This window comes from Phyllobates terribilis, unplaced genomic scaffold (assembly GCF_046119375.1).
Source record: "Phyllobates terribilis strain yellow unplaced genomic scaffold, ASM4611937v1 Scaffold_12__6_contigs__length_324123572, whole genome shotgun sequence".
Lineage (NCBI taxonomy): Eukaryota > Metazoa > Chordata > Amphibia > Anura > Dendrobatidae > Phyllobates > Phyllobates terribilis.
The window spans coordinates 266,383,671-266,404,383 of NW_027362772.1; positions in this window are offsets into that span (position 1 = coordinate 266,383,671).

The window sequence follows — 20,713 nt, forward strand, 5'->3', positions numbered from 1 at the left end:
ACTTCATTAGTTAAGTGGTCCTCTTTTTATAAACTACAAATGTGTCCTCTCTTAGCTTTCCTTATCTCCTTGTCATACCCCTCGCTTATACTCACCTCCAGTGCCAGCACCGTTCCAGCAGTGTCGGCATTCGCTCTCCGCAGGGTTCCCGAGCTGTTGCTGTAACACGTGACCCTGGTGCCTAATCAGCGCTGGTGTCACTGTCCCTGCCTACTGTCAAATTGAACATGATGAGGAAGTCAGAGAGTAGCCACAGCCTGGACTTACTCTTCATCTTCGTTTTGTCAGAAGGTGGGGACAGTAACGTCAGTACTGATTGGGCGCCGGGGTCATGTGTCACAACAACCACAGGAGAGCCCCGGGGCTGAAAGTGCCGTCACTGCTGGGGTGGCGCTGGCACTGAAGGTGAGTATGAGCTCTTTTTTTTTATCAAGGCCAATCATTTAGATCAAGAAGGGGTTGTCCTAGTAGTGGACAGCCCCTTTAAGTATTTTACAATATATACTCTCTTGGGAGAAGTTTAAACTATATGTGTCTATATGTGGCCACCCACATGTAGTGATGTGAGTTGCACAATATTGTATAGCATTGGTATCATGAGAAACTGGAACCCTTACTGGAAACACTGGAAAAGTCATGGTACCCTGCATAAAATCTTGTTGGGCATCCCATTTTGAAACCACAGGTGTTAATATGAATTGGGCCTCTTATTGCAATTATCACAGTTCCACACACTCCAGGGAAGGTTTTTCATAAGATTTTGGATTGTCCTTATTAGTCCAAAAGGAGCATTTGTGAGGTCAGATATGGATGTTGAATGAGTAGGTCTTTCCTGCATCTGGCTCAACACTAGTGATGGGCGAGCACTAAAATGCTCGGGTCGAGCACATTGGAATACTCGAGTGCTCGATCCGAGCAACGAGCCCAATGTAAGTCTATGGGAAACTCAAGCATTTTTCAGGGTGCTCACCCCGGTAGTCTGCAGAGGGCCTAAAAATTGTCCAAATCGATGGGAACAGTGCTCAAATGACATGGGAACAGCATGGTGAAGACCCCTGGAAGTATTTCTGACTCCCAGGTCACTGCTATCAACAATGTTGTCAGAGGTATTACGCCACTTTTATGGACTCACAATAAAACATGCAAAAACGAAACCAAAATGGATTCTCCTGGGAAATATGGTAAGGAACATCCTTTCCAGCGTAATGACTTGTATATAAAGCAAAATAAATAACCAAAAACAAAAATATTCCTCCACACCTTTGGCTATGTTCACACTTAGCGTTTTTGAGGGACTTTTGCATTGCTTTCAACCGTGACAAATGCATTCACCAGGAAATGTCATTTTAACATTTTACAACTTTATCTGGCCATGTGGTGTGTGAGATATCATCAGACACATTGTGTTTCATTTATGAAGAAGGTGTTATGATCTGCAACATGTACTAAGGAAAGATAGGGGAAAGCTGTCCTTACAGTAAGACTAAGCTGAATCCCTACGATGTAGCAGGCTGCCTGTTCCTAGTGAACAGACTCGCCTTAGTCCTCGGCTAGTCTGAACGAAGACCTATAGAATTAAGGGAGGGATCCCTAAAAGAACTAAGGACTGGGACAAAAATGGGACACCTCCTAAACAGAAGTTGTTGCAGAACACAAAAAGACAAACTGACAAAAAGTACTAGAGGTCCCAGAGGACCAAGCGAACTTGACAGAGAAAGGCACAGAAACACCTGGCTAGAGAAACAGTAAAACACTGAAGTCCAGCACAGCCAGAAGGGTGGAGCTGGAATATAAAGGCAGATGGTCACGTGACTGCAAACCACAAGATAGAAAAAACAAACAGGAGGGTTCTAACAGTACCCCCTCTTTTATGAGGATCCTCTGGATCCTCCAGGCCCAGGCCTATCTGGTAAAACCTCCAGTGGAAAGCTTTAACAAGCCTAGGAGCAGAGACATCATCCGTCCTTACCCAGGAGTTGTCTTCGGGACTGAAACCCTTCCAGGAGACAAGATGCTGTAATCTCCCTCTATGCCATCTAGAAATCAAGATACGCGAAATTTCAAATTCACCGTCTTCCACCACAGGAGGAACTGTGACAGTGGTGTCCCTATCAGATACGTCAGCCTTTTTCAACAAGGAAACATGAAACACAGGATTAATCTTCCAGGAAGTAGGGACATCCAACCTAACAGCAGATGGGTTAACAACCTGAAGCACTTTAAATGGACCCACAAACTTAGGACCCAGTTTTTTAGAGGGAATCCTCAACCGCAGGTTCTTCGAGGACAACCAAACCAGGTCACCCACAGTAAACAAAATCTCTTTACGTTTCCTGTCAAAATACTTCTTGGACTTCTTGTTAGCCTCTTGAAGGTTACAACGTACATTAGTCCAAACTCTCTCCAAATCACCGGAAAAATTCTCCTCCTCCGGCACCGCCGACCCCAATTTGGAGACCGAACCAAAAGACGGATGTCTCCCAGTACAACAAAAAAAAGGAGAACACCCAGCAGAGGAGGATGTATGATTGGTAAGAGCAAATTCTGCGAGAGGCAGAAACTCAGACCACACCTCTTGATTGTCCGCCACAAAACAACGCAAAAACTGTTCAACATCCTGGTTCTTTCTTTCAGTCTGTCCATTAGACTCAGAATGATAACCAGATGAAAATGACAAATGGACTCCCAACCTGTCACAAAAAGCACGCCAAAAGCGAGCCACAAACTGAGGTCCTCTATCAGAAACAATATCCGTAGGAACGCTATGGAGCTTGACAATCTCCTTAACAAACGCCTTAGCGAGTGTCTTGGCGTAGGGCAACTTAATGAATGGAACCAAATGACACATCTTACTAAAACGATCCACGACCACCCAGTTGACAGTAAAACCCTCGGACACAGGAAGATCAGTAATAAAATCCATAGTGAGATGTGTCCAAGGCTCACTAGGAACCTCCAGAGGGCAAAGTAACCCCGCAGCAGGAGTATGTGAAGCCTTTGACCTAGCACACAGAGTACACTGACGCACCCACTTAATGACTTCCTTCTGCCATCCAGGCCACCAAAAACTGCGACTGATAAGTCTCTTAGTCTCCGAAATTCCTGGATGACCTGCCAACCGAGACTCATAACACTCCACAAACAAATCTCTCCTAAAGGCTCTAGGCACGAACAACCTCCCATGGGGAGTGTTAGATGGAGCATCATCTTGAGCTTTCAGAATGCCATTCTCCAAAACGGAGTCCAAAGCCGCCACCACAACTCCTTTCTGTAAAATGCTCTCGTCCTCCTCGGCACCGACCATAGGAGAGAAGCTGCGAGATAAATCATCGGCTTTAACATTCTTAGTACCAGGGATATAGGTAACAGAAAAATGAAACCGAGAAGAAAAAAGTGCCCACCTAGCTTGACAGGCATTCAAGCGCTTGGCAGCATCCAGATATATCAAATTCTCATGATCTGTGAAAACCTGAATAGGAAATCTAGCGCCTTCCAAAAAATGATGCCAATGTTCAAACGCAAGTTTAATAGCCAGCAACTCCCGATTTCCAACATCATAATTCAGTTCGGTTTCCGAAATTTTTTTCGAAAAGAAGGCACAAAGATGTACTCCACCCTTGTTCTCCTGAGACAAAACTGCTCCGACCCCCACCGATGAAGCATCGACCTCGACCAAAAAAGACTTGGTCTCATCAGGCTGCATAAGGATGGGGGCAGAACTGAACCTCTTTTTGAGATACTCAAACACTTCAATGGCCTCAGTAGTCCACTGGGCCGTATTCGCACCTTTCCTGGTGAGATCGGTTAGAGGGTTAACAATTACAGAAAAATTCTTAATGAATTTCCTGTAATAATTGGCAAAACCCAAAAATCTCTGTATAGATTTCAAACCAATAGGCCTAGGCCATTCCTGTACAGCCTGAACCTTCACAGGGTCCATCTCAAAGCCCTCGCTGGAGACAATGTAGCCCAAAAACTAATTTTCTGCACAGCAAACTCACATTTCTCCAGCTTAGCAAACAGTGAATTATCACTCAATAACTGCAAAACTGCACGTACACTCTGCCAAATCCACAATCACATTCTTACCAATCAAAGGTCTCAGGATGTCATTAATAAGGTTCTGAAAAAATGCAGGAGCATTGGTAAGACCAAAAGGCATCACCAGATTCTCAAAATGACCTACCGGAGTGTCAAAAGCAGTTTTCCATTCATCACCCTCTTTCACACGTAACAAATTGTATGCCCCCCGGAGATGAATTTTGGAGAACCACTTGGCTCCCACTAACTGGTTAAACAAGTCAGGAATTAACGGCAATGGGTAGGTATTGCGTACGGTAATCTTATTAATTTCACGAAAATCCAGACATGGACGTCAACACCCATCCTTTTTTTTAACAAAGAAGAATCCAACTGCCACAGGCGACTTAGAAGGTCTAATGTGACCAGCAGCCAGGCTAGTCTGTATGTACTCCTCCAAGGCCTTTTTTTCAGGGATAGTCAGATTAAACAAGCGACTTTTGGGAAGAGTAGCACCCGGAACAAACTCAATGGCGCAATCATAATCCCTATGAGGAGGTAAAACTTGCGACTCCTCCTCCGAAAAAACCCTCCAAAAATCTTGAATAGGTACAGGTAATTCCCCTTTTTCCACAGCCGCAATGCGACCATTACAACATTTATCATAGCACTTCGGACTCAAAGACTTAATCACATTAGTAGACCAGTCCAATAAAGGATTGTGCAGTTTTAACCAAGGCAATCCTAGAACAACTGGACAGGGCAAATTATCCAAAACAACCAAGTCCAAAATTTCTTGGTGAACTCCATTGATAGTGAGGGGAAATGCAGCAGTCTTGTGAATAATACATTTCAAAGGAGTGTTATCAATTGCAATCACAGAAATAGGTGATGACAAAGGTTTGAATTGCAATTTAAGATTTTCCAAAAACCCTTTATCAATCACATTAAGTGTTGAACCACAATCCACAAATACCTGAAATTCAATCAAATCTCCCTGCAGAGTAGTACTCCCAGAAAGAAACACTCCTGCAGAGGGTAAACAAGCTATACGGGCGTAACTGACCTTTTTTTTTTCTTCACTTAAACGACGCTCACAATACTTAATCAAATGGTCAGCTTTACCACAATAAAGACACAATCCCTCGGCGAATCTCCGGTCTCTTTCCTGAGAGCAGAGTGACATCGCCCCAACCTCCATCAGTTCCCCGCCGTCAGAGCAGATTTTCTGGGGACTAGGGCCTGACATTACAGGAGTCTTTACCTCATTGAGCCTGCACCTCAGTCTCCTGTCTATACAAACAGCTAACTGCATAGCTTCCTGCTGAGTCTCAGATGCGGGGAATGCAATTAGCAGATACTTAACCCTTTCACTCAGACCAGCAAGAAATAAACATCTCAGCACAGGATCATTCTACTTAACTTCTGAAGCCCATCTCCTCAAGTGTGTGCAATAATTTTCAACATCATCTGACCCCTGATTCAAACGTCCAAGTTATGATTCAGCAGATGAGATTCGATCAGGATCCTCATATAATAGCCCATAGCAGAAAAAAATTCTTCAACAGACCTTAAACACGGATCAGTAGGCTGGAGAGAAAAGGCCCACCCCTGTGGTTCATTGCTCAAAAGTGACATAATAAAACCAATGCGCTGTGATTCATTCCCAGAGGATCTTGGTCTCAAACAAAAATATAACAAACAAGCATTTTTAAAGGATAAAAAATATTGCTGTTTACCATAAAAAACATCAAGTAGTCCTACCTTGGGTTCGACAAAATGCGCTCCAGAACAGCTACTCACGTGTTGCTGAAGCTCGGCCACCTCCAGAGACAATCCCTGCAGGCGTTGAGCCAAATCCTGGATGGAAACCATACTGATCCCCAAATTTCTTTCCTTTTAGTTTTTTGGGCTGGACTTACTGTTATGATCTGCAACATGTACTAAGGAAAGATAGGGGAAAGCTGTCCCTACAGTAAGACTAAGCTGAATCCCTACAATGTAGCGGGCTGCCTGTTCCTAGTGAACAGACCCGCCTTAGTCCTCGGCTAGTCTGAATGAAGACCTATAGAATTAAGGGAGGGGTCCCTAAAAGAACTAAGGACTGGGACAAAAATGGGACACCTCCTAAACAGAAGTTGTTGCAGAACACAAAAAGACAAACTGACAAAAAGTACTAGAGGTCCCAGAGGACCAAGCGAACTTGACAGAGAAAGGCACAGAAGCACCTGGCTAGAGAAACAGTAAAACACTGAAGTCAAGCACAGCCAGAAGGGCGGAGCTGGACTATAAAGGCATATGGTCACGTGACCGCAAACCACAAGATAGAAAAAACAAACAGGAGGGTTCTAACAGAAGGGACTCTGATAGTCACAAAGCCTATTTTTATAGGGCCATAAGGCAGCCTTTACTATTCTTAAAGGGCCAGCAGTCAGCCCTCACTATTCTTAGAGAACCATCAGCCGGCTATGTTTTATTGTTCCCATTAATAAAGAGTGGGTCTCCTATACTGTTATTGCTTATGCAGCAAGTGGCAGGGATGCCCAAAATTTGGATGCACCCCAATACCACTTTGAAAATTTGGACACACCCCAATACCCATTTAAAGAGACTGAGAGGAGGGTCTCCTGAAAACAATGTTCCCTTTATTAGGAAGTGGGTCTCCCATTGTATTTGACTATGCAGTGAATGCAAGGGTTGCCAAAAATTTGGAGGCATTCCAATGCCCCTTGGAAGAGACGTGGAGGTCAGAGGGCCTCCTGAAAACAATGTTCCCTTTATTAGGAAGTGGTCTCCCATTGTGTTTGACTATGCAGTGAATGCAAGGGTTGCCAAAAATTTGGAGGCACTCCAATGCCCCTTGGAAGAGACGTGGAGGACAGAGGGCCTCCTGAAAACAATGTTCCCACTATTACGAAGTCGGTCTCCCATTGTGTTTGCCTATGCAGTGAATGCAAGGGTTGCCAAAAATTTGGAGGGATCCCAATGCCCCTTGGAAGAGACATGGAGGTCAGAAGGCCTCCTGGAAACAATGTTCCCTTTATTAGGAAGTGGGTCTCCCATTGTGTTTGCCTATGCAGTGAATGCAAGGGTTGCCAAAAATTTGGAGGCACTCCAATGCCCCTTGGAAGAGACGTGGAGGTCAGAGGGCCTCCTGAAAACAATGTTCCCATTATTAGGAAGTGGATCTCCCATTGTATTTGCCTATGCAGTGAATGCAAGAGTTGCCAAAAATTAGGAGGCACTCCAAAGCCCCTTAGAAGAGACGTAGAGGGCCTCATGAAAAAATGTTCCCATTATTAGGAAGTGGGTCTCCCATAGTGTTGGCCTATGTAGTGAATGCAAGGGCTGCCAAAAATTGGGAGGTACTCCAATGCCCCTTGGAAGAGACGTGGAGGAGGGCCTCATAAAAAATGTTCCCATTAGAAAGATGCGGTTCTCCTATACTTGTAATGCCCATGCACTAAGTGTTTGGGCTGACAAACATTTACCCCTGGGGGGTATACATGAACATACTGTATAAATTTTTTTTTTTACGTGCATCATAAACACCCTTTAAAAAAATTGTGTGGGTGTTGCATCACTGACCACGGTCACCCTGGTGATATCGTGGTGGAGGATGAGGATGAGGAGAAGGAGGAGTACAAGAGCAAATAGCCAAAATCAGTAAGCGCATACCCATGTGTGGGTGTGAAGAGGAGCGTGGGAATACACCTCCCAAAAAAAGACACTGGATTTGAGTTTATGTTATGCTGCTATCATTCGGTGGTGTTGAGAAGTCTGGCTCATTCCAGACCTTGTTCATTTTTATAAGAGTCAGCCTGTCAGCATTTTCAGTTGACAGGCAGATGCGCTTATCAGTTATAATTCCACCAGCGGCACTAAAAACCCGCTCTGATAAAACGCAGGGCATTCCAGGACCTCCAAGGCATAGAGAGCCAGTTCATTCCACGTATCCAGCTTGGATACCCAATAATTATATGGCACAGAGGAATCACGGAGGACGTTGGTACGGTCGGCAAGGTACTCCCTCAGCATCTTCCCAAACTTTGCACTCCTTGTGAGAGTACCCCACGCCTCAGGGCCTATGCGATGGGAGGGGCTGAGAAAATTCTCCCAGAATTTTGACAGTGTTCCCCTGCCTCTGCTGGATTGAAGTTGTGTCTCTCTCGCCTGTACTCCTTGGTTGTCCAACGAACTGTGACCTCTGCCACCAACGTTTTCAGATGGGAATTTTTTTAATAGTTTTACAACAAGGGCCTTCTGGTACTGCCCCATTTTTGTAGACCTGTCCGCCTCAGGAATAAGATATAAAGTTCTCCTTGTAGCGTGGGTCTAGAAGTGTCACCAACCAGTAATGACTGTCATCGAAAATTTTGAGAACGCGAGGGTCATGGGAAAGGCAGCGTAACATAAACTCAGCCATGCGTGCCAGACAGCTAACAGGCAAGACTTCCGTGTCCTCACCAAGAGGACGACTGACCATGCTTTCCTCCTCCTCCTCCTCTCTGTCCTCAAGCCATCCATGCTGAACAGACGGAATGACAGTTGTACAGGTAGTACCGTCTATAGCACATGAAACTAGCTCCTGTTCTTCCTCCTCCTCCTTCTCTTCCTCATTGTCACCCAAACCATGTTGCGATGAGATGAGGCTGGGCTGTGTGTAATCACCCTATATGGTTCCTTGCTCCATCTCATCTTGGTCCTTCTGCAATGCATCCTCTTTAATTATAAGCAGAGAGCATTTCAGAAGACAGAGAAGCGGGATGGTGACGCTAATTATGGCATCATCGCCGCTCACCATCTTGGTGGAGTCCTCAAAGTTTTGGAGGATGGTACATATGTCTGACATCCATGTCCACTCCTGAGGTCTTATATGTGGAGTCTGAACTAAGTACCGACGGCCTTGTTGATGCTGGTGCTCAACAATTGCCATCTTCTGCTCACAAATCCTACCCAACATCTGCAGTGTAGAGTTCCAACACGTTGCGACATGACACATCAGTCTGTGAGCCGGAAGCTGCAAACGCTGATCTGCCTGCTCTTTCAGAGTTGTCCACAACTTTTCAGCATTGTACGGTTTGTCATCTAAGCATATTAGCTTCAGCATAGCTTGTTGCTGCTTGGCCGAGGGAGTGCTGCAGTGCTTCCAGCTTGTGACTGATGTGGTCATTTCAGAGATGGAGGCTGAAGAGGGGGAGGAGGCTGAGGAGGATGAGGTGCAGGAGCTGTAGACTGTGGGGGCATCCCTGATTGACCTAGGGCCCGCAATCCTTGGCGTCGCGAGGACCTGTTCAGTCCCAAGGTCCAACTGGGTCCCAGCTTCCACTATGTTAATCCAATGTGCCATCAGTGAGATGTAACATCCCTGCCCACAAGTACTTGTCCACATGTCCGTGGTTAGGTGGACTTTCCTGGTAACTGCGTTGTTGAGGGCACAGCTATTGTTTTGGGACAGGTGCTTGTGTAATGCGGGGTTGGTACACCGGGAGAAATAGCGGCTGCTGGGGACCAAGTACCGAGGGACAGCCGCCGCCATCAGGTTGCGGAATGCTTCCGTCTCCATGAGCCTTAAAGGCAACATTTCGAGCGTAAGAAGTCGTGAAATGTGGGAATTTAGTAGAGTGGCCTGTGGGGCATTGGCTGCGTATTTGCGCTTGCGTTCCAAGGACTGAGGTATGGACAACTGAACGCTGCGCTGGGACAATGACTTGGACGTGCTTCCTGATGCTGCTACTTGAGAATGTGCCACGACAAGTGCAGGGCAGGAGGCATCTTCGCATGCACCATGGACAGGGGATTGACTTGCATGCACAACAACGGAACAAGCAGTGGTGCCACCCGCAGACACTGTTCCTGGACCCTGGGGTTCGGCCCACAACGTCGGGTGCTTTTGCTGCCATGTGCCTGATCAGGCTGGTGGTGGTCAGGCTGGTGGTTTTGCCACGTCTGCTGATGCTGGCCTGGCAGGTGGTGCAAATGGCCTTTTTGGGGTTATCGGCAGAGTCTTTAAAAAACAACCAGACTCGGGAAGACCTGACAGTTGTACTGGCAACTTACTTCGTGTTGGTGTTACGGGGAACGGTTGGCTGCCTCCTGTCTGCTGTCACCACACTGCTTCTTCCTGCCTGTTGGGGTGCTCTGCCTCCCTCCCCCTGTGTGCTATTTTCCTCGCTCTGCATGTCCTCCTGCCAGGTTGGGTCAGTTACTATATCATCCACCGCCTCATCTTCCACTTCCGTACCCTGGTCCTCCTCCTGACTTTCTGGCAATTGTGTCTCATCATCGTCCACCTCTTGTGACACTTTCCCACCATCGCCTTCGTGTGACCGTGGCTGCTGAAATATTTGGGCATCGCTACAAGCGATCTCCTCTTGCCCCGCTTCAAGTGGACCAGGTGAGAGGCCCAAATCTATAAATGGAAAAGTGAAAAGCTCTTCGGAGTGTCTAAGTGTGGGATCAGTTGTCTTCGGGCACTTAGCTTGGTGGGAGGAAGGAGGATCAGGGTGAGGAATATGCAGTCCAGACTCATGGCAGCTGAGACTTGACTGTGTGGAAGACAGGGTTGTGGTGGTGGTGGTGGCAAAGTGACTGGAAGCATTATCCGCTATCCAACTAACAATCTTTTGACACTGCTCTGGGTTCAATAGTGGTGTGCTGTGGAATTGGGACAGGAGGGTCGGGCGAGAAGATGTGGGTGTTTGTTGTGGCAAAATTTCAGCTTGCCCACGGCTCAGCCTCTGCATGCACCATCATCACCATCACGTCCAGTTCCCCATCTCTTGCCATGCGCCTTGCCCATTTTAAATGGAGGACAATATCTTCCACGCTCACTGCAAATGCCTGAATTTGGAGTGAAGTTATATGTAATATGTGTGATGGAGAAAGCACAGTTTTAAATACCTGGCCTGTAGGTAACTATTTTGAACAGCAAACCGGTGTCAAAAACTTTGCTGACAGACTGAAAAAAAATTTGAATGGAGGCCAAAAATGGCAGTATTTTCAGCTCAATTATATGTGATCCGTGTGACAGACAAACCAAAGTTTTAAATAGCTGGATTTTTAGCGCTGTAACATAGAAAGGACCTGGCTGTATTCTGCAGTGCCAACTAGCAAATGGCGCAGAAAAACGGTGTTCTCTGGATTGCTTTTTAAGCAAATAATGAGGATTAAGATCCCAAAAGAATTATTCCTGGCCTCTGAGATCTGGACCTTTGTCTAGAAATGTCTAACAGCAGCAGAAGGCAGAACTGGAATGGAGCCTCTTGTGTAGAGATGAGCGTTATTCGACTCGAACTGTTCGCCAATCTCAAATTCGAGCTGTTTTGGACGGTGTTCGAGCCGTTCGGCGAACACGAACGATTTGAGAAAAATTCGGCTGTTCGAGGTTATGTTCGATAACTGTTCGTGCACCAAAATCATAACTGGATTTTTTCTCAGTAATGATGAAAATTAATGTTAATACGCAGTTTGAGTGTACAGCGGGGTGGGGGGAGGGGCAGGGGATGGATCTCTGCAGGAATAATGAAGATCTCCATTTTTTTTTCTCTTTCCCGCATTTACAGTGGGGAGGTGCAATCTGTCAGCCAATCAGCAGCGCACACACGGAGCGAAGTGCTTTTTTTCACACAAGCAAGGGCATGTGTCATTGGCAGTGTATGTCACATGTCCTTGCCCTATAAGACCAAGCCATTTTCCCCGTCGCCACCATTTTCTCACTGCTGCAGCTGCGTGTTAGACGGCACCGCTGTTGCTGTGTGCGCTATACCTTGTTAATTTCAAGCCAATTTTCGCACAAATCTACAGATAGCTTGGGAGTAGGGAATAGTTGTGATTGCAGTCCTTTTAAGGACTAGGTTACAGCATTTCCTACAACTTTTATCAGGCAGGTCTGTGCTCTTAAATAGATAGATTGTGGGAGTAAAGACTAATTGTAATTGCAGTCCTTTTCAGGACTAGGTTACATCAGTTCCTATCAGTTTTTGCCAGGCAGGTCTGTGCCAGTGCTGTGCAAGTTTTTTTCACAGCATTTGGCTGAATCTAGCAAAGCTAATCCTTTTTGGCCTATTGCAGAGTGTGTTAGTCAGTGGAGTAGCCTATCTGTGTTGCAAGATATACCACCTGTGTATAGAATACCAATTTTTTTACTGCACCTAGTGAAGTAAAATCTTTTGGGCATAGCATCATTCTATTAGTCCATCTATACTGACCTCCATCAGGTTGCAAATTGAATATAATTTTTTTCTGCATCTAGCTCTGAAAAAATATTTGGGCTTCTAGCAGTGTGTGGGACTTGTTCTATTAGTCCATCTATACTGACCTCCATCAGGTTGCAAACTGAATATAATTTTTTTCTGCATCTAGCTCTGGAAAAATATTTGGCCTTCTAGCAGTGTGTGGGACTTTCTCTATTAGTCCATCTATACTGACCTCCATCAGGTTGCAAACTGAATATATTTTTTTTCTGAATCTACCTCTGAAAAAATATTGGGCTTCTAGCTGTGTGTGGGACTTGTTCTATTAATCCATCTATACAGACCTCCATCAGGTTGCAAACTGAATATAATTTTTTTCTGCATCTACCTCTGAAAAAATATTTGGGCTTCTAGCTGTGTGTGGGACTTGTTCTATTAGTCCATCTATACTGACCTCCATCAGGTTGCAAACTGAATATAATTTTTTTCTGCATCTAGCTCTGAAAAAATATTTGGCCTTCTAGCAGTGTGTGGGACTTTCTCTATTAGTCCATCTATACTGACCTCCATCAGGTTGCAAATTAAAAATAATTTTTATCTGCATCTAGCTCTGAAAAAATATTTGGCCTTCTAGCAGTGTGTGGGACTTTCTCTATTAGTCCATCAATACTGACCTCCATCAGGTTGCAAATTCAAAATAATTTTTTGTCTGCATCTAGCTCTGAAAAAATATTTGGCCTTCTAGCAGTGTGTGGGACTTTCTCTATTAGTCCATCTATACTGACCTCCATCAGGTTGCAAATTCAAAATAATTTTTTGTCTGCATCTAGCTCTGAAAAAATATTTGGCCTTCTAGCAGTGTGTGGGACTTTCTCTATTAGTCCATCTATACTGACCTCCATCAGGTTGCAAGCTGAATATATTTTTTTTCTGCATCTACCTCTGAAAAAATATTTGGGCTTCTAGCTGTGTGTAGGACTTGTTCTATTAGTCCATCTATACTGACCTCCATCAGGTTACAAACTGAATACAATTTTTTTCTGCATCTACCTCTGAAAAAATATTTGGGCTTCTAGCTGTGCGTGGGACTTGTTCTATTAGTCCATCTATACTGACCTCCATCAGGTTGCAAACTGAATATAATTTTTTTCTGCATCTAGCTCTGGAAAAATATTTGGCCTTCTAGCAGTGTGTGGGGCTTTCTCTATTAGTCCATCTATACTGACCTCCATCAGGTTGCAAACTGAATATATTTTTTTTCTGAATCTACCTCTGAAAAAATATTGGGCTTCTAGCTGTGTGTGGGACTTGTTCTATTAATCCATCTATACAGACCTCCATCAGGTTGCAAACTGAATATAATTTTTTTCTGCATCTACCTCTGAAAAAATATTTGGGCTTCTAGCTGTGTGTGGGACTTGTTCTATTAGTCCATCTATACTGACCTCCATCAGGTTGCAAACTGAATATAATTTTTTTCTGCATCTAGCTCTGAAAAAATATTTGGCCTTCTAGCAGTGTGTGGGACTTTCTCTATTAGTCCATCTATACTGACCTCCATCAGGTTGCAAATTAAAAATAATTTTTATCTGCATCTAGCTCTGAAAAAATATTTGGCCTTCTAGCAGTGTGTGGGACTTTCTCTATTAGTCCATCAATACTGACCTCCATCAGGTTGCAAATTCAAAATAATTTTTTGTCTGCATCTAGCTCTGAAAAAATATTTGGCCTTCTAGCAGTGTGTGGGACTTTCTCTATTAGTCCATCTATACTGACCTCCATCAGGTTGCAAATTCAAAATAATTTTTTGTCTGCATCTAGCTCTGAAAAAATATTTGGCCTTCTAGCAGTGTGTGGGACTTTCTCTATTAGTCCATCTATACTGACCTCCATCAGGTTGCAAGCTGAATATATTTTTTTTCTGCATCTACCTCTGAAAAAATATTTGGGCTTCTAGCTGTGTGTAGGACTTGTTCTATTAGTCCATCTATACTGACCTCCATCAGGTTACAAACTGAATACAATTTTTTTCTGCATCTACCTCTGAAAAAATATTTGGGCTTCTAGCTGTGCGTGGGACTTGTTCTATTAGTCAATCTATACTGACCTCCATCAGGTTGCAAATTGAATATAATTTTTTTCTGCATCTAACCCAGCCAATAGTTTTGGCCTAATACCACAGTTTGGCCACCCAGCTCTGCTCGGTTCCCATCCATTGTTTTTTTGTGCAAACAACTCCAGAGTTGTGAATTAGTTAACCACCAAAATGAGTGGAAAAAGGCCTGCTGCTGGTGGAAAGGGGAATAGGCGTGTTGGGAAGGGGAAAAAAGGTTGTGTCCGTGGGGTAGGTGTTAAAGCAACAGTAACATCTGCAGAAGAAAGACCATCTTCCAGCCAAACTAAAATGTCTACTTCTTTTAGCGGACAATGTGATGCGATCCCTTTCTTACGGCCACACCAATCGCTACAAATTCCAGATGAGGCACAAAAACAGCAGGTGCTTCAACGGATATCAAGTGCTCCTTTAAGTGGGCTCTCCTCCACATCAACTTCAACATCACAAATACTCCAGTCCTCAAAGGTGTCACCCCAATCGAGCTTGCTTCCTCAGAGCTCCCAAATCTCCAGCTGCCCGTCTGAGTATGAGGTAGAACAGATGGTTGAGTCTGCAGAGCTGTTTACTCATACTATAGCCTGGGAATCAGAGGTCGACTCCAGCGCTTCTGTGAATCCAGACGAGGAAATGATCTGCACTGATGCCCAGAATCTTTATGAGTCGGATCCAGGACCAGACGCAGAAGGTTCTGACCATAATGTAGACCCTCATTCCCAAACTGTAACTCCTGTTGGTGGAGACAATGAGGAAGACGATGATGAGACTCAAATACCTGATTGGAGCGACAACTTTAGTTTTTTGTCAGGGCAGGAACAGGTTGGCTCTGAGGACGACGGGTGTGATAACGCACAGGGTGATGATGATGAGGTTGGAGATCCCACTTACTGTCAACCCACAGTCAGCCAAGAGATGAGGTCAGCAGAGGAGGTGGAGGAAGATGCTAGTGATGACGAGGTCAGGTTGCGCCTTCCTGGACAGAGACGTAGTACTGGAAGCACGTCAACAACTGCATCCTCAAACACAACTCTGCCTCTCACCACAAGTAGTGGTGGCTCTTCAGGTCGCATGGGTGCTAAGCCTTGCATAGCCTGGGCATTTTTTCAGATCGATAAAGATGACCCAACTCGTGTTATCTGTAACATTTGTCAGCAAAAGCTAAGTAGAGGCCAAAAAATACATAGTTTGAGTACTTCATGCATGAATCGGCACATGGACATGAAGCATAAGTTGCAGTGGGAAGCTCAGTGTGCTACAATGCGGCCTAGCCGGCCGGGCCAACCACCGTCTGCCATATCTTGTGCATCCGCGGCCTCTTCATCCTCTGTGACTGGGGGGACAGCAGTCACACCTGTTTTGGGGCGCAGACCTGCCACCTCTTTACCCGCAACAGCCAGCATGATTGGCAGGTCATCATTTTCTTTGGAGGTGGTAACACCAGCTGGTGTTGAGCGCTGTCCGACATCGATAGCACCACCTTTGGATCAAGGCAACTTAACATGTCCACCTGCATCTTCCTCACAGACCGGCAGTTTGCCGGGGACACCCTTATCAACCCCGTCTAAGCACAATAGCCAGCCCTCGGTCCCTCAGATGTGGACAAGTAAAAGACCATTTCCTCCTAGCCATGAGAAAGCTAAGAGGTTGAAATTCACCATCTGCAAGCTCTTGGCTACAGAAATGCTGCCTTTCCGCCTGGTGGACACAGAGGATTTTCGAGACCTTATGTCCGTCGCAGTGCCCCAGTACCAGATGCCCAGTCGGCACTACTTCTCAAAGAAAGGTGTGCCTGCGCTCCACCAGCATGTCGCACACAACATCACCGCTTCTTTGAGAAACTCTGTGTGTGACAGGGTGCATTTCACCACAGACACTTGGACGAGTAGGCATGGACAGGGGCGCTACATGTCGCTGACTGGGCACTGGGTAACTATGGTGACAGCAGGACAAGGGGCTGCTGTCCAAGTCTTGCCGTCCCCACGAGTTGTGCGTCAATCCTCTTTATGTCAAAGTTCCTCCACTGCTTCTGCCTCCTCAACTTCCTCTCGGTCGTCCACCTGCACCCAAAGCCTGTCTGGTCATGCCACAAGCTTTCTAACTGCGCAGAAGGGATCCTGCACACCTCCTTACTATGCTGGCAGTAGGGCTCAACGTCATCAGGCGGTTTTTACTTTGAAATGTCTGGGAAATGTGAGTCACACAGCTGAGGAGTTGTGGTCAGCTCTGGAGAACCAATTTCATGAATGGTTGTCTCCACTGGACCTGAAACCATGGAAGGCCGTGTGCGACAATGCTGCAAACCTGGGTGCGGCCCTTCGCCGGGGCAATGTCACACACGTGCCTTGTATGGCTCACGTGTTGAACCTGGTTGTCCAGCAATTTTTAGCCCACTATCCCAGACTAGATGGCCTTCTGCAGAGAGCACGGTCGCTGTGTGCTCACTTCCGCCGTTCGCATCCCGCAGCACAGCGACTTACATCTCTACAGAAGTCGTTGGGCCTGCCACTTCACCGGCTAAAATGCGATGTGCCTACCCGGTGGAATTCAACTCTGCACATGTTGCAGCGACTGTGGCAGCACCGACAAGCCCTGGTGCAATACGTTCTGACGTATAGCCTGGGACAACGAGATCCAGAGGTGGGGCAAATCACGCTGGAGGAGTGGTCTCAGATCAGGGACCTATGCACCCTTCTGCACAGTTTTGAAATGGCGACGAAGATGTTTAGTGCTGACGATGCCATTATCAGCATGACTATTCCAGTGATTTACATGCTGGAGCACATGTTAAACAGAATTCGGAGTCAGGTGGTGGCACAAGAGGAGGTGGAGGAAGTAGAGGAGGAGGAGTTGTATGCGGATGGGCTAACATCTGCAAGGTCCAGACGGTCGGCAGCACCAAGGCGGCAGGCATGTGAGGGTGGGGGAGATGGTTTTACCAGGGCGCATGGTAGCAGCCAAACTAGTGAGGAAGGTGCAGGAGCCCAGGAAGAAGTGGAGGACGAACTGATGGAAGACTCATCAGATGAGGGAGACCTTGATCACATTTCTGTTGTGCGAGGTTGGAGGGAGAGGACAGAGGAAGGAAGCATGATTGTTACCTCGCCACCAACACAACAGGGACTTGTTGCTCCTGGATGCGCAACACACATGAGTGCCTTCTTGCTGCACTACCTGCAACATGACCCTCGAATTGTGAGAATTAGAAATAATCCTGACTACTGGGTTGCCACACTGTTAGATCCCTGGTACAAAAGTAAATTTGCAGAAATTATTCCTGCCATAGAAAGGGATGCACGCATGCAGGAGTATCAGCAGAGACTGTTGCAGAATCTTACATGTGCTTTTCCACAAAACACCAGTGGTGCACGTAGTGAATCTCACAGTTCCAACTTGCCAACCGTGGGACCGTCAAGTGTTCAGCACTCAAACCGTAACAGAACCACAGTATCTGCTGGTAACATCAATTTTGCGGAATCATTTCACCACTTTTTTAGCCCATCCTTTGCAAGGCCACAGGAGACAAGAAGTCTGACACATAGTCAACGCCTAGAGACGATGGTACAGGAGTATCTCCAAGTAAACATTGAAGCCATGACTGTGTCACTGGACCCTTGCTCTTTTTGGGCTTCCAATCTGGATAAATGGCCGGAGCTAGCCACTTACGCCTTGGAGATCTTGTCATGCCCCGCAGCCAGCGTTCTGTCTGAACGTGTGTTCAGCGCTGCTGGTGGTGTGCTGACAGATAAGCGCACGCGGCTCTCCACTGACAATGTAGACAGACTCACGTTCATAAAGATGAACAAATCATGGATCCGAAACGACTTTTCTACCCCTGTGTCATCCTGGGGAGAGTAAAAGCTTGATGATTGGTTAAAATCACCCTTCCAACCGTTTTAAGCTTTCAAATTACTAATCATGTTTATCTGTATCTTGGCTGGAAAATAATTTGGGCTTTGTAGCAGTGTGCAGCACTGATTCTATTAGGCCATCTATAATAAGCTCCACCAGATTTAAAATTACTAATCATGTTTATCTGTATCTTGACTGGAAAATAATTTGGGCTTTGTAGCAGTGTGCAGCACTGATCCTATTAGGCCATCTATACTAAGCTCCACCAGATTTAAAATTAATAATAATTTTTAGCTGCATCTAGCCCGGAAAATAATTTTGGGGCTCCGAGATGCGCAAGACACATAAGTGCCTTCTTGCTGCACTACCTCACTACCTGCAACATGACCCTCATATTGTCAGAATTCGAAGTAATCATGACTACTGGGTTGCCACACTCTTAGATCCCCCAAACTTTTCGATCAACCTTTTCATTTTAATAAAGACCAAAAAAATGGTCATTTTTGAAATTATAAGCATTAGCAGGTTATTAGAAACTGAAATCAAACAGTTTTCAACTCAAAACTTTATTCTAGGTGATGTTACATTTTCACATAGGACCCCTTGTTCGAAAGGAGCTTCTGAACTCTCTCGTCCATTGAATTTGTCAGGTTTTGGATGGTTTCTGCTTCAATTGTTTTGCATGAGGACAGAATACCCTCCCAGAGCTGTTGCTTAGATGTGAACTGCCTCCCGCCATCATAGACACTCCTTTTGATGATGCTCCAGAGGTTCTGAATGGGGTAGAGGTCAGGGGAGCATGGGGGTCACACCATAAGTTTGTCCCCTTTTATGCCCATATCAGCCAGAGATGCAGATGTTTTATGTGCAGCATGAGATGGTGCATTATCATGCAAAAAAATGATCTTGCTGTGAAATACACGGTTCTTCTTCTTGAACCATGGCAGGAAGTGCTGCTTGAGAAAATCCACATACATTATGGAGTTCATCTTTAGCGCCTTCAGGGATCCTAAAGGGGCCGACAATCTCTCTCCCCATGATTCCAGCCCAAAACATTACTCCACCTCCTCCTTGTTGGCGCTGTAGCCGTGTTTGCGTGGGGTGTCCATCAACCAGCCATCCTCCACTCCATCCATCTGGACCATCGAGCGCTGCATGGCACTCATCCGTGAACAAAACAGTTTTGAAATCAGTCTTCATGTAATGTTTGGCCCACTGGAGCCGTTTATGCTTGTGTGAAGTGGATAGAGGAGGTCGACAGGATGGCGTATGCACAGCTGCAAACCTCTGAAGGACCCTGCATCTTGTTGTTCGGGGGACGTTGGAGGCACCAGCAGCTTCAAAAACTTGTCTGCTGCTATGACAAGGCTTTTTTGCCGCTGCTCTTTTAACCTGACGTAATTGCCTGTAGGAAAGAGTCCTCAATTTGCCCTTATCAGCACGCACACGTGTGTACTGTGAATCAGCTACATACTTCTTGATTGCCAAGACACTTCATCCTGATCATCGCACAATGTTGATTGTAGTCGTGCCTTTACCTAAACACTCCACAATTTGTTGCTTCTCAGCAGCCGACACATCCTTTTTCTTTCTCATATTGGCAGAAAATGTAGGCTGCTTAATAATGTGAGACAGCCTTCTTAAGTAGTCTTGCCTTTCATTGGACACACCTGCCAAACTAATTAGCACAGGTGTCTGCAATTGCTTACAGTGATATAAAGAGCCCTGACACACATCACCATCAATGAGTTTAACTGACAAACAAACAAATTCTTCCCTTATCACTCCTAAACACTTTTTGCATAATAGTTTGGAACACAGTGTACATGTGCTTTTCCACAAAACACCAGTGGTTCACGTAGTGAATCTTACAGTTCTAACTTGCCAACCGTGGTCTGTATGGAGTTGTTCAATAAAGGGCCCAAAATTAAGATAACATAGATGGGAGAGGTCTCTATGAATAGGAATTCCTAAGTATTTGATACCCTGTGAGGGCCAGGCAAAGGGAAAGTTGGACTGGATGGAATCCTATATGGATTTGGGGAGGGAGACATCGAGGGCCTCAGACTTCGCTGCATTGATTTTAAAATTTGACCATGTAACAAAGTGATCTATTTCAGCCATAACAGCATGGATGGATATATGTGATTGAGTGATATATACTAGGACATCATCAGCAAATAGAGAGCACTTGTACTCGGTGCCTCCCACCTCAATCCACCTAATATTGGGGTTATGGCGAATTGATGAGAGCAGGTGCTCCGTCACTAGGATGTATAAGAGAGGGGACAGAGGACATCCCTGCCTTGTCCCATTGGTGATTGTGAAAGGTGATGAAAATGTTCTGATGCACCCCCTGGGCCTTGGGACACCCGGAGCCGGTCCCTTTTTGGTGGATGCTGGTGGTTGTAGTCTTCGTGGCGGCGACCCGGTTCCGTGGCTCAGGGTGGTCAAACCTGTGGCGGAACTATTTATGTGGTTTTGATGTTTAAATGTCCGACTACGCCACCCGTGGATTGCGGTCAGAGTGAACCGC